Raw genomic sequence first — 16092 nt, 5'->3', positions numbered from 1 at the left:
AAAGTCGGGTGCAATAGGGGTGGACGGTATGTGTCTTATCAATGTTCTTCAGTGTCCCGAGTGTGTTCAAGGCCTTCCACCTACCCGTCCACCCCTATTGCACTCGACTTTCAGTACATTGTGCTGCTTGGGATGGTGTCAAAAGCCCTAGAAAGATCAAGAGACAAGGCCACCGCAAACTGCTGTTTTTCTAACGCGTTGTATAGAAGATCACTAAAGTCTTCCAAGAGGGTCAAGGTGCATCGTCCCTCAATAAAGCCAAACTGACTATCAGAGAAGAGATTAAACCGGTTAGCAAAATTGTTCATGACAGAATACACATACTTTTCCATTATCAGGACCAGAACTGGGACTATAGGCCAAAGAGCAATCATTGTTCCGATCTTTAAAGCTGGTGATAAGTGTGATGCAAAAAACTACCGACCTATTTCGCTGTTGTGCGTTTTATTTAAAGTATTTGAGATGGTCATGGCTGACACACTAAAGCACTACTTCAAACTCAAATTTTGTGATGCGCAGCATGGTTTTATCCAACGCAGATCAGTGGAATCTAACTTGTGTACATTTACGGATACAGTTGCTAAGTTCGTTACGGCGAAATACCAGTGTGATGTTGTGTATTTTGACTTATCGAAAGCCTTTGATTCGGTTAACATCAGATTTTTACTATGTAACTTGTCATTGTATGGCTTGAGCCGTGCATATGTTGACTGGTTTCAGAGTTACCTAATCGGTCGTGAGAGTAGTGTTAGAGTGCGAAATGTTATGTCACGAAGTTACTCTTCTTTGTCGGGAGTCCCTCTGGGATCTAATTTTGGGCCTCTGAGTAGTAGAGAGTGGTTGAGAACAGAGCCGGATGAGAAACTACGGCACCAAATGCCCTGAACCCTGCGCGTATTTTTCCCTGCGCGGCGCGCGTGCGGAGGCTTGCCCGTGCGATTATAACATGCAGAGACATGCAAAGAAGGGTCATACACAAAAAGTACGAGTGAAAAAATATATTTATTAATGCCAATTGTAAAGCCAATAGTGCTGGGAATTCTGCCAATTGTGATGTCTGCCAATTGTGATGCCAATTAGGTGAAGGAGAAAAACCCAGCCGAAAAACCTTCACCACCTGTAATAGAAGAAACACGATACACATAATAAAGAATATACTTACTCATTACCAATTACACAGCTTTCATATGGATATGACTCAATGGCATTAAAAAGATATCTCTTGTCATCATAGGGCATGAGTGCAAGCTTAGTTGTTTCCACTGTATACATGCATTGGCGCTTACTACATATGGTCCTTTGGGGATGACTTACCTTCACACTATTAAACAAAACACCTTTATATACATCGTGATGCCATTCCCTACGAGCAATACTTTTCTTAACACCTTTTGCTCTAGCAATTTGACTATCGTCACTTAATCGGATAGAATACATTTTTGCTTTCAGAGCAACCACCTCTTCAATTATCCTACCTCCAATCTCATCCTTGAAGCGGAACAGAGCCCCCTTATTTTTATTGCTATAGAGTGGATGACCAATGGGATAGGATGAAAGATCGAGGTGATCATCTGCAATCTTTTTGATTTCCTCTTCATACTCTGACGTATGAAACACACCAATGATAGAATCGGTATCCGAATACATGATGGTGATGGGACAATTCAATTTTTCCAATAGAGTGCAATAGACAAATTCGTACATTACCAACTTACTATAATCTAAAATACAAAAACCAATCTGCAATGGAAAGCTACACTTTACCTTCCTTTTCTTCATCTCATACAACACACAATTCTCCGACAAAATTTCAAATCGAATGCAGTCGTTTGAGGAGCTATATCTTTGGGCCTCTTCTTTGCTGAATGCTATCTTAATTGATCTGAATAGCCTGGGGGAAAGGAGTGTCCTATCGCAAAGGGCATTCCAGCTTAACTTCAGTACCTGCTTCTCAAAGTCCGTTTGCGCAGCAATGCGTCGCTTAATGTTCATTTCAATGTACGGGCCAAAGACTGTACCCTGACGAAATTTCAACACTCTATGAATTTTGCTCACCCGCATTCCTAACCTACAATATAGACTCAGCAAACGATAATGTACAACATACTCTGTTTTATCATTACAAGTGAGAAGTAACTTACCCTGTGCTGCAGGTTTGTAATTCAACTGGTCTTTTAGAGCCAACTGATACTCAGACAACTAGCTCTCGTCAACCTCTTGCTTCATGGGAGCTAGTGGGAAATACCTGGTCTTCTGGTGTAGCTCCGGTGGGTAGACCAGGTTGCACACGTAAATGTAGCCATACTCTGCATCCTGAGGATGGTTAATGATGTCCAAACTCGAAAATTCGGATTCGGGCACCCACTCGAATCTTCCAATAGGCAATGGCAATGTTTGGCAACTGGCATACAGACTGTTTGCATCCCAATAGGAGATGTAACTTTGCGGTTTCTCCGGGTCAAAGTTTGTACAATATTTGTTATTGGCAGCAGCATACCTGAATCCTTGTTGGCAAATACCACCTCTAATAGAAGACTCAATGGTTCCATACATATCTTCATCTGTAAGCAGCTCGATCTCAGCCTTTGTATACTTGAGTGCAGCTTGCCAACTGAATCCAGGTAGACTGACAAAGTGCAGCACTTCCAAGCCATATGTCTTCATAGAAAGCTGTCTAAAATGCTCCATAAGATCTAACAGGAGCAGGACATCACATTCCAAATAGATCAAAGTATAATCTTTCAGCGATTTGCAATCGAAATGATCAAATGTTTCCCGAGCAAAAGCATAGTCATCGTCGCTGATGTGTGTTCCATTCAAATCATCATAAAAACTCTCCTTGGCCGGCAGGCATTCTTCATTGTAGACTTCAAAGCTTTCATCCAGGAATAAGGGTACACGCCTTTCCTGGTTAAACGTGCAAAGTCATTACCATACACCTGCTGTAGGCACTTAAATGCATCAATTCCTTCCGACACTTTCAAACTATCTACCAAACAAGAAAGGGAACTATTTAAAAATTGCGTGGTGTCCCTGAATATGAAATTGCCATATTCAAAATTCCGAATCTTCTCCGAACTCGTCGCGATGAGCTTGGGTGGGTGTTCCAACTTCAAAGCATGGAAGCAATGCAATAGGGAACTGATGTCGTACTGAAGGTTGTGGATGAGCACTGGAATTTTGCCGCGATTGCTGCAACTGATGTTACATTCGTTACAAATGGTAGCCGAAAAGTTGCTGACACTGCTTTCACGACTGTGATCGTGATGACGCACCTTTTTCCTATGAACACTAAACAACACACCACAATACTCGCAGTGCGTTGCAGCGACATGTTTACGAGTCTCTTCATCTGTGAGTTTAATGGGGCAGGGCAACGACTGATATCGACCACGTTGTTATGAAAATGTAACAGGCAGTCGACACATCTGGAAGCGGCATCTGGACCTAAATATTTTTCATTTGCGAGTATTTTCGAGTCATAGGTTCTGATTAGAATGCAGCAGAAGGAGCTCATAACATGCTTCTGCACGGCACTTTTCACATTCGTATTAGGGTCGAGAACAGACTCTGTATCGAGTCCAATAATATATGGAAATGCAAACATGTGACCAAACTTGTCAAATTTTAGAACATTCTTACCTGGCTCAGGGAACTCCAACAAAAGCTCCTCAAAATTCCTGCACAATCTCCTATGTGACATTAGGTTTTCCTGTGTTGTAAATCCCCTCGTACACTTTTCACAAAAAAACATTTCTTTGCGTCCAAACAAGGTACTGAAATTCCTTATCCCAAAAAAGTGATTATCAAATTCTAATAATTGCACTTTATCGTCAAATGCGAGACGCGGAACACGGGAAGTGTGGATACTCCCATCCTGATATGAGTACACATACACTTCAATTTGATTCCGTTCTTCAAATTCTGCAATCTCCGAATATGATACCGGACTATTGGGCCACCATCTGACTCGTGCCAATGGATTCGATTCGAGATCAACCAGATACTTGCGATATCGTTTACAATCATTTCTATGTGTTTTTTGAGGATGCAACAATGCTAAAGTATTGTATTTGAAACACTCATTGACAGGGCATTTTACATTTGTGAATGTTTTCTTTCTTTTTTTCAATTCGGCAGGAATCACAATTACAGTGTCACAGCCAATCCTCTTGTTTTCAATCATGCTTATATTCAATTCGATTTCGGATACGTCTCGGGAGACATAACCGCTACCTTCACCCTGATAATTTTCAAGGTTGTGCGCTAACTCGCTAATCATTTCATTTAGCGCAACCATTATATCCGCGAGACTATGAATTTCTCGCGACACGGCACTTAGAAAAGCAAAGTGGCTACTCATCGAATCGGCAACTTGCTTCACCATCAATACTTTCACGCGAATATAAAATTTAAATGGTATGGGATGTTGTTGTAATATGGAAACTATATCGTGCTGGTAATGCATCAGGTATTCGAACGGATCCTCGACAAAGTCGTCATACGGTGACGCCAATAGGACGTAACGTCCAAGGTACCCTTCAAAGGCCGCAGCCGTTTCAAAGAATGGAAAGTATGGTACGTTAACACCAGGATGAGCCACCGAAACATGTTCCGCGAGATTTTTCACAACAGGCTCTGGAGTATCCGGATTTTGCACGGCATCTGCCGTGCATTATCCGGCGTATTATCATCAAAAACTCCATCCATCAAAACCTGATCAAATTCTAAACCCCACTCTTCGTCAAACAAAGCAGGACCTAAATTTGGAACGTTAGCTTCCTCCTCCATACGACGAATTACCTCCTCAACGCAACCTCCTCAACGTCGCCACAGCGCATTGGACAGCTGTTTCGGCCTTATTGGGCCTTCATCAGCAATGCGTAGGTGGGCGACGTTTGGCGAGTACGTTTGGGACTTATAAACATATGTTCAACGTGCAGCCAAAGAGCCTATGCTATTTTTTTTTCAATTAATACTTTACTGGCTTCGCACTGGGCTTTCAGAGGTGAGTTTCTCACCCTGACGGGAGGACATCACGTTCCACGTGACCTTCCGACGCCACTCGCTCAAACGTCGCCCACCTACGCATTGCTGATGAAGGCCCAATAAGGCCGAAACAGCTGTTCAATGCTGGTGTGGCGACGTTTGGGACTTATAAACATATGTTCAACGTGCAGCCAAAGAGCCTATGCTATTTTTTTTTCAATTAATACTTTACTGGCATCGCACTGGGCTTTAAGAGGTGAGTTTCTCACCCTGACGGGAGGACATCACGTTCCACGTGACCTTCCGACGCCACTCGCTCAAACGTCGCCCACCTACGCATTGCTGATGAAGGCCCAACAAGGCCGAAACAGCTGTCCAATGCTGGTGTGGCGACGTTTGGGACTTATAAACATATGTTCAACGTGCAGCCAAAGAGCCTATGCTATTTTTTTTTCAATTAATACTTTACTGGCTTCGCACTGGGCTTTCAGAGGTGAGTTTCTCACCCTGACGGGAGGACATCACGTTCCACGTGACCTTCCGACGCCACTCGCTCAAACGTCGCCCACCTACGCATTGCTGATGAAGGCCCAATAAGGCCGAAACAGCTGTCCAATGCTGGTGTGGCGACGTTTGGGACTTATAAACATATGTTCAACGTGCAGCCAAAGAGCCTATGCTTTTTTTTTTTCAATTAATACTTTACTGGCTTGGCACTGGGCTTTCAGAGGTGAGTTTCTCACCCTGACGGGAGGACATCACGTTCCACGTGACCTTGCGACGCCACTCGCTCAAACGTCGCCCACCTACGCATTGCTGATGAAGACCAAATAAGGCCGCAACAGCTGTCCAATGCTGGTGTGGAGACGTTTGGGACTTATAAACATATGTTCAACGTGCAGCCAAAGAGCCTATGCTATTTTTTTTTTCAATTAATACTTTACTGGCTTCGCACTGGGCTTTCAGAGGTGAGTTTCTCACCCTGACGGGAGGACATCACGTTCCACGTGACCTTCCGACGCCACTCGCTCAAACGTCGCCCACCTACGCATTGCTGATGAAGGCCCAATAAGGCCGAAACAGCTGTCCAATGCTGGTGTGGCGACGTTTGGGACTTATAAACATATGTTCAATGTGCAGCCAAAGAGCCTATGCTATTTTTTTTTTTCAATTAATACTTTACTGGCTTCGCACTGGGCTTTCAGAGGTGAGTTTCTCACCCTGACGGGAGGACATCACGTTCCACGTGACCTTCCGACGCCACTCGCTCAAACGTCGCCCACCTACGCATTGCTGATGAAGCCCCAATAAGGCCGAAACAGCTGTCCAATGCTGGTGTGGCGACGTTTGGGACTTATAAACATATGTTCAATGTGCAGCCAAAGAGCCTATGCTATTTTTTTTTCAATTAATACTTTACTGGCTTCGCACTGGGCTTTCAGAGGTGAGTTTCTCACCCTGACGGGAGGACATCACGTTCCACGTGACCTTCCGACGCCACTCGCTCAAACGTCGCCCACCTACGCATTGCTGATGAAGGCCCAACAAGGCCGAAACAGCTGTCCAATGCTGGTGTGGCGACGTTTGGGACGCATAAACATATGTTCAACGTGCAGCCAAAGAGCCTATGCTATTTTTTTTTTAATTAATACTTTACTGGCTTCGCACTGGGCTTTCAGAGGTGAGTTTCTCACCCTGACGGGAGGACATCACGTTCCACGTGACCTTCCGACGCCACTCGCTCAAACGTCGCCCACCTACGCATTGCTGATGAAGGCCCAATAAGGCCGAAACAGCTGTCCAATGCTGGTGTGGCGACGTTTGGGACTTATAAACATATGTTCAATGTGCAGCCAAAGAGCCTATGCTATTTTTTTTTTCAATTAATACTTTACTGGCTTCGCACTGGGCTTTCAGAGGTGAGTTTCTCACCCTGACGGGAGGACATCACGTTCCACGTGACCTTCCAACGCCACTCGCTCAAACGTCGCCCACCTACGCATTGCTGATGAAGGCCCAATAAGGCCGAAACAGCTGTCCAATGCTGGTGTGGCGACGTTTGGGACTTATAAATATATGTTCAACGTGCAGCCAAAGAGCCTATGCTATTTTTTTTTTTTCAATTAATACTTTACTGGCTTCGCACTGGGCTTTCAGAGGTGAGTTTCTCACCGTGACGGGAGGACATCACGTTCCACGTGACCTTCCGACGCCACTCGCTCAAACGTCGCCCACCTACGCATTGCTGATGAAGGCCCAATAAGGCCGAAACAGCTGTCCAATGCTGGTGTGGCGACGTTTGGGACTTATAAACATATGTTCAACGTGCAGCCAAAGAGCCTATGCTATTTTTTTTTCAATTAATACTTTACTGGCTTCGCACTGGGCTTTCAGAGGTGAGTTTCTCACCCTGACGGGAGGACATCACGTTCCACGTGACCTTCCGACGCCACTCGCTCAAACGTCGCCCACCTACGCATTGCTGATGAAGGCCCAATAAGGCCGAAACAGCTGTCCAATGCTGGTGTGGCGACGTTTGGGACTTATAAACATATGTTCAATGTGCAGCCAAAGAGCCTATGCTATTTTTTTTTCAATTAACACTTTACTGGCTTCGCACTGGGCTTTCAGAGGTGAGTTTCTCACCCTGACGGGAGGACATCACGTTCCACGTGACCTTCCGACGCCACTCGCTCAAACGTCGCCCACCTACGCATTGCTGATGAAGGCCCAATAAGGCCGAAACAGCTGTCCAATGCTGGTGTGGCGACGTTTGGGACTTATAAACATATGTTCAACGTGCAGCCAAAGAGCCTATGCTATTTTTTTTTCAATTAATACTTTACTGGCTTCGCACTGGGCTTTCAGAGGTGAGTTTCTCACCCTGACGGGAGGACATCACGTTCCACGTGACCTTCCGACGCCACTCGCTCAAACGTCGCCCACCTACGCATTGCTGATGAAGGCCCAATAAGGCCGAAACAGCTGTCCAATGCTGGTGTGGCGACGTTTGGGACTTATAAACATATGTTCAACGTGCAGCCAAAGAGCCTATGCTATTTTTTTTTTCAATTAATACTTTACTGGCTTCGCACTGGGCTTTAAGAGGTGAGTTTCTCACCCTGACGGGAGGACATCACGTTCCACGTGACCTTCCGACGCCACTCGCTCAAACGTCGCCCACCTACGCATTGCTGATGAAGGCCCAACAAGGCCGAAACAGCTGTCCAATGCTGGTGTGGCGACGTTTGGGACTTATAAACATATGTTCAACGTGCAGCCAAAGAGCCTATGCTATTTTTTTTGAATTAATACTTTACTGGCTTCGCACTGGGCTTTCAGAGGTGAGTTTCTCACCCTGACGGGAGGACATCACGTTCCACGTGACCTTCCGACGCCACTCGCTCAAACGTCGCCCACCTACGCATTGCTGATGAAGGCCCAATAAGGCCGAAACAGCTGTCCAATGCTGGTGTGGCGACGTTTGGGACTTATAAACATATGTTCAATGTGCAGCCAAAGAGCCTATGCTATTTTTTTTTCAATTAATACTTTACTGGCATCGCACTGGGCTTTAAGAGGTGAGTTTCTCACCCTGACGGGAGGACATCACGTTCCACGTGACCTTCCGACGCCACTCGCTCAAACGTCGCCCACCTACGCATTGCTGATGAAGGCCCAACAAGGCCGAAACAGCTGTCCAATGCTGGTGTGGCGACGTTTGGGACTTATAAACATATGTTCAACGTGCAGCCAAAGAGCCTATGCTATTTTTTTTTCAATTAATACTTTACTGGCTTCGCACTGGGCTTTCAGAGGTGAGTTTCTCACCCTGACGGGAGGACATCACGTTCCACGTGACCTTCCGACGCCACTCGCTCAAACGTCGCCCACCTACGCATTGCTGATGAAGGCCCAATAAGGCCGAAACAGCTGTCCAATGCTGGTGTGGCGACGTTTGGGACTTATAAACATATGTTCAACGTGCAGCCAAAGAGCCTATGCTTTTTTTTTCAATTAATATTTTAGTGGCTTCGCACTGGGCTTTCAGAGGTGAGTTTCTCACCCTGACGGGAGGACATCACGTTCCACGTGACCTTGCGACGCCACTCGCTCAAACGTCGCCCACCTACGCATTGCTGATGAAGACCAAATAAGGCCGCAACAGCTGTCCAATGCTGGTGTGGAGACGTTTGGGACTTATAAACATATGTTCAACGTGCAGCCAAAGAGCCTATGCTATTTTTTTTTCAATTAATACTTTACTGGCTTCGCACTGGGCTTTCAGAGGTGAGTTTCTCACCCTGACGGGAGGACATCACGTTCCACGTGACCTTCCGACGCCACTCGCTCAAACGTCGCCCACCTACGCATTGCTGATGAAGGCCCAATAAGGCCGAAACAGCTGTCCAATGCTGGTGTGGCGACGTTTGGGACTTATAAACATATGTTCAATGTGCAGCCAAAGAGCCTATGCTATTTTTTTTTCAATTAATACTTTACTGGCTTCGCACTGGGCTTTCAGAGGTGAGTTTCTCACCCTGACGGGAGGACATCACGTTCCACGTGACCTTCCGACGCCACTCGCTCAAACGTCGCCCACCTACGCATTGCTGATGAAGGCCCAACAAGGCCGAAACAGCTGTCCAATGCTGGTGTGGCGACGTTTGGGACGCATAAACATATGTTCAACGTGCAGCCAAAGAGTCTATGCTATTTTTTTTTTCAATTAATACTTTACTGGCTTCGCACTGGGCTTTCAGAGGTGAGTTTCTCACCCTGACGGGAGGACATCACGTTCCACGTGACCTTGCGACGCCACTCGCTCAAACGTCGCCCACCTACGCATTGCTGATGAAGGCCCAATAAGGCCGAAACAGCTGTCCAATGCTGGTGTGGCGACGTTTGGGACTTATAAACATATGTTCAACGTGCAGCCAAAGAGCCTATGCTATTTTTTTTTTCAATTAATACTTTACTGGCTTCGCACTGGGCTTTCAGAGGTGAGTTTCTCACCCTGACGGGAGGACATCACGTTCCACGTGACCTTCCGACGCCACTCGCTCAAACGTCGCCCACCTACGCATTGCTGATGAAGGCCCAATAAGGCCGAAACAGCTGTCCAATGCTGGTGTGGCGACGTTTGGGACTTATAAACATATGTTCAATGTGCAGCCAAAGAGCCTATGCTATTTTTTTTTTCAATTAATACTTTACTGGCTTCGCACTGGGCTTTCAGAGGTGAGTTTCTCACCCGGACGGGAGGACATCACGTTCCACGTGACCTTCCGACGCCACTCGCTCAAACGTCGCCCACCTACGCATTGCTGATGAAGGCCCAATAAGGCCGAAACAGCTGTCTAATGCTGGTGTGGCGACGTTTGGGACTTATAAACATATGTTCAACGTGCAGCCAAAGAGCCTATGCTATTTTTTTTTTTCAATTAATACTTTACTGGCTTCGCACTGGGCTTTCAGAGGTGAGTTTCTCACCCTGACGGGAGGACATCACGTTCCACGTGACCTTCCGACGCCACTCGCTCAAACGTCGCCCACCTACGCATTGCTGATGAAGGCCCAATAAGGCCGAAACAGCTGTCCAATGCTGGTGTGGCGACGTTTGGGACTTATAAACATATGTTCAACGTGCAGCCAAAGAGCCTATGCTATTTTTTTTTCAATTAATACTTTACTGGCTTCGCACTGGGCTTTCAGAGGTGAGTTTCTCACCCTGACGGGAGGACATCACGTTCCACGTGACCTTCCGACGCCACTCGCTCAAACGTCGCCCACCTACGCATTGCTGATGAAGGCCCAATAAGGCCGAAACAGCTGTCCAATGCTGGTGTGGCGACGTTTGGGACTTATAAACATATGTTCAATGTGCAGCCAAAGAGCCTATGCTATTTTTTTTTCAATTAACACTTTACTGGCTTCGCACTGGGCTTTCAGAGGTGAGTTTCTCACCCTGACGGGAGGACATCACGTTCCACGTGACCTTCCGACGCCACTCGCTCAAACGTCGCCCACCTACGCATTGCTGATGAAGGCCCAATAAGGCCGAAACAGCTGTCCAATGCTGGTGTGGCGACGTTTGGGACTTATAAACATATGTTCAACGTGCAGCCAAAGAGCCTATGCTATTTTTTTTTTCAATTAATACTTTACTGGCTTCGCACTGGGCTTTCAGAGGTGAGTTTCTCACCCTGACGGGAGGACATCACGTTCCACGTGACCTTCCGACGCCACTCGCTCAAACGTCGCCCACCTACGCATTGCTGATGAAGGCCCAATAAGGCCGAAACAGCTGTCCAATGCTGGTGTGGCGACGTTTGGGACTTATAAACATATGTTCAACGTGCAGCCAAAGAGCCTATGCTATTTTTTTTTCAATTAATACTTTACTGGCTTCGCACTGGGCTTTAAGAGGTGAGTTTCTCACCCTGACGGGAGGACATCACGTTCCACGTGACCTTCCGACGCCACTCGCTCAAACGTCGCCCACCTACGCATTGCTGATGAAGGCCCAACAAGGCCGAAACAGCTGTCCAATGCTGGTGTGGCGACGTTTGGGACTTATAAACATATGTTCAACGTGCAGCCAAAGAGCCTATGCTATTTTTTTTTCAATTAATACTTTACTGGCTTCGCACTGGGCTTTCAGAGGTGAGTTTCTCACCCTGACGGGAGGACATCACGTTCCACGTGACCTTCCGACGCCACTCGCTCAAACGTCGCCCACCTACGCATTGCTGATGAAGGCCCAATAAGGCCGAAACAGCTGTCCAATGCTGGTGTGGCGACGTTTGGGACTTATAAACATATGTTCAATGTGCAGCCAAAGAGCCTATGCTATTTTTTTTTCAATTAATACTTTACTGGCTTCGCACTGGGCTTTCAGAGGTGAGTTTCTCACCCTGACGGGAGGACATCACGTTCCACGTGACCTTCCGACGCCACTCGCTCAAACGTCGCCCACCTACGCATTGCTGATGAAGGCCCAACAAGGCCGAAACAGCTGTCCAATGCTGGTGTGGCGACGTTTGGGACTTATAAACATATGTTCAACGTGCAGCCAAAGAGCCTATGCTATTTTTTTTTTTTTCAATTAATACTTTACTGGCTTCGCACTGGGCTTTCAGAGGTGAGTTTCTCACCCTGATGGGAGGACATCACGTTCCACGTGACCTTCCGACGCCACTCGCTCAAACGTCGCCCACCTACGCATTGCTGATGAAGGCCCAATAAGGCCGAAACAGCTGTCCAATGCTGGTGTGGCGACGTTTGGGACTTATAAACATATGTTCAACGTGCAGCCAAAGAGCCTATGCTATTTTTTTTTTCAATTAATACTTTACTGGCTTCGCACTGGGCTTTCAGAGGTGAGTTTCTCACCCTGACGGGAGGACATCACGTTCCACGTGACCTTGCGATGCCACTCGCTCAAACGTCGCCCACCTACGCATTGCTGATGAAGGCCCAATAAGGCCGAAACAGCTGCCCAATGCTGGTGTGGCGACGTTTGGGACTTATAAACATATGTTCAACGTGCAGCCAAAGAGCCTATGCTATTTTTTTCTCAATTAATACTTTACTGGCTTCGCACTGGGCTTTCAGAGGTGAGTTTCTCACCCTGACGGGAGGACATCACGTTCCATGTGACCTTCCGACGCCACTCGCTTAAACGTCGCCCACCTACGCATTGCTGATGAAGGCCCAATAAGGCCGAAACAGCTTTCCAATGCTGGTGTGGCGACGTTTGGGACTTATAAACACCTGATAAGCTTAGGTTAGTGTCATAACCATTGAGATACGATCTGGAATGCGGTCAGTGTATAGATTATCAAATACTCCATCCACCGAACCGGCAATTAATGTTTTAATTTTGCTCTCTAAACCTCGCATAGTATAGCATGCTGGATGTTTCTTTAATATAGACTGGTGAGAGAGGAACGTTGAGTTAGTGACTTTGACTTTACGTAACGACAATACTGCATTGTGTATCTTGATTTGATGTTGGTGTGTTTCTCCTGGACCCGTCAATAAGCGATGCGTATCGCTAGCGTGTACGGCTGATACCCTGACATCCAATCCAGGTAATAATAGCTTAATTTGATCTGTCAAATCTGTATTAACACACATGACAACGTCGAATAGTTTACCACCACTTGTTCTAGAAATGAGTGCTTTAGCAACTTTGGAATTTGGATCATTTGCAGCATATTCACCTGAATCATAAATATACAAACCACAATCATCGACTGTTTTCTGATGATGAGTATTCGTGTGCAGCAAAGTGTCAAGTATACATCGATAGCAATTCAGACAATTTGATGATACTAATCGCTGACTGATATATACGTTAATATATTTAAACATTGCGGCTCCCAAGTTATTCACAGGGAATACAACATCATTGACTACGCCATCCGCAGTTCTTGTATATGGATCACTTCCGTCACTTCTGAATGTCTGCATAGTTAGTCTAATGTACATGCTAGAAACATTAAGGTATAGATCTGAAAGATTGCTTATATTCCATTCAATTGTAGATTCGCCACCGGTAATTGTCGATATAGGGTAGAACAATTGATTCTCACATGATTCTATAGAGATTTGAGTTGGCGGGATTTGAAATAGCTCACACTCTCCCTTCAAAACCAGTTCGGACTGGGCGTGGACTACATTGACCAGTGACATGTTTGTGACTGAATACAAGTATCACCCTCTCCTTTGTTTTATTTTTCAGTGCTTGCCAGACCACTTATGTGACTCTTATTTCCGCTTTTCGCGAAGGCTTCGTATTATCTCCCAGGCAGTGAACCCCCAATGCGATTGTAAAAGTTGTCGCGAACGACTCGCCGCAATCAGTTATCTTGCCTTATTTCCGTTTTGCCATATCTTGCCCCCACTGCAAGCCTTGGACGGCTCCTTTTTCATAGTCAAACAATGGACAGCTGCATTGACGAAAATATTTGTTCCATGTCGCGAACGACCCGCCGAAATCAGTTATCTTGCCTTATTTCCCGTTTTGCATTATCTTGCCCCCACTGCAAGCCTTGGACGGCTCCTTTTTCCTACTCAAACAATGGACAGCTGCATTGACGAAAATATTTATTCACCACTCCAATCGGGTTGCTTGTCAAAGACATCTTTTCTTCTTCTTTTTCTCCGTCTGCCGCCTCCGGCGAAATCTTTTAAGACTTGTGCTTTAAGCTCAGATGCACTGTTTCTAATAGCTTCTTTCAAATGTTGTCCATCTGATAATTTCCGTGCGAGATTTTTTGCAGCATTCATTGCGGTCTTAGTAACATATGGTTGTGCTCGGCGCAGGAGTGGTAATGCAAACTTGCGCAATGATTTAAAGAATCCACTGCCCCTCTGAAACATTGGTCGCGAGTACGGTGTAAGGTTGCCAAGTCCATGACCGTAGTGGATTTCCGGGATTTCTTTAAGAAACATGTCCAAAGTGTAGAGCTAAAGCTGTTTTGCCTGGACCTTTGAAGTGGAGAGGACGACCAGAGTCGTCACACAACTTAATTGAAATGAAATTTATTTCATTATGCAATAGCTTAAAATATTGTATGTTTTGGAATGCATAATGAATGATATTGTCTTCCTTTGCAGAGTATGGAACTAATTTTAATATTGTAAACTTCTTTGCACCTAAATGCGATGATTCGATAATGTCACAATAAACTATAAAATGATGGAATAAGGGTGTAAGCATGAGGTGCGTGTTTCCAATTGTACTGCTCGCAAAAGTTGTAAGTGGTGCAAATCCCAACATATTAGAGAGGTATTCTGATAGATGAACGGTAACACCGTCAGTTGGGTTGATAGTGCAGAGCTTTCTCTCATTACTATATGTGAGTAGAGCTTTGCCCTCTAGTTGATTGTTGATTGTATGTAGCAGTAATTTCGGAGTTTCATAATGATCAGGTGGAATAGTTATTCTTTTTGTAACAAGTACTTCTTTCTCTATAATCAAGTCATATCTGCGTTCAAATGGATCTCCATAGTAGTAGGCTGTACCATCTTTTATATTAAAATTATTTAATCTGAGGAGATTCTTGAGCTGTTCTGGAATAGCAAAGAGACTGTGTAATGATTGTGACAATCTATAACTATTCTCTTGGAATGTTACACTTGCTTCAATTTTGTGCGTTCTAAAAAAATCGATTTAAGGTGGTCTTGATAGAACAACCTGGAATGAATGCGATCAGACCGGTTGAAGTAAGAATAGAAATTTCTTCTAGTATGCATAGCTGCGAAGCGATTTCCTCGCGAATGAATGTGTCCTGACGAGGCACCTTAGAACCTATTATAGTATTGCCTTGAATGGATGACACTCCAATAGCCTCTTGCAAGCTTTCATCTATAAATTTATTTGACCAAATAGAATGTGGCAAACTGAATACATATCTCCCGTCAACATATTTGAGAGAACTGTTCAAGTCTTCGAAAAGCTCTAGAAGGGCCATTTCAATGGTTTTTGTAACGACAATAGTCTCACGAACCTATGCTAAGTCTTTGTAATCAATCTGTATGACACTGTCATCACTCCGTGGTATATTATAGAATAGATTGCAAATGGATAGTTCTTGTAATCCAACTTCATACTTTCCACTCAGTTGTAGGGGTGCATTCAAAGCAACTGTAAAATTGTCCAGTGTATTTGATGGATATAATTCAATACAGTCATTGGATAGGAGGTACATATAAAACTCAGAGCCTGGCAACATCTTGCACTGGAACCCACGAATTAAATGAATCGTCATAACCAGCCCACTTCACTTTATAATGAGTGACTCCATCAATTTTCTTACTGGATATAATTTTTTCAATTAGATATGGGTCATCAGCCTCTTTAATAACGTGCTGCAATTCGTTTGCATAATATGTGCCCTCTTCTTCTACACCATCTGGGCCTGCAATGTAAAAGACAGGAGGATCTGTTTTCTTATACCTCGAAATTGTATAGATTATGTGAGACCAGTGTCCTATGTACCCCTTGTCAAATATTGATCGATTTAATAGAACACGCACTTGCTGGCCAATTTTGAATGGTATTGTGATGTCATCATCTTTTTTACTGTTTAG

This window comes from Ornithodoros turicata, unplaced genomic scaffold (assembly GCF_037126465.1).
Source record: "Ornithodoros turicata isolate Travis unplaced genomic scaffold, ASM3712646v1 Chromosome13, whole genome shotgun sequence".
NCBI classification, from domain to species: domain Eukaryota; kingdom Metazoa; phylum Arthropoda; class Arachnida; order Ixodida; family Argasidae; genus Ornithodoros; species Ornithodoros turicata.
This window is presented reverse-complemented; position numbering follows the sequence as displayed.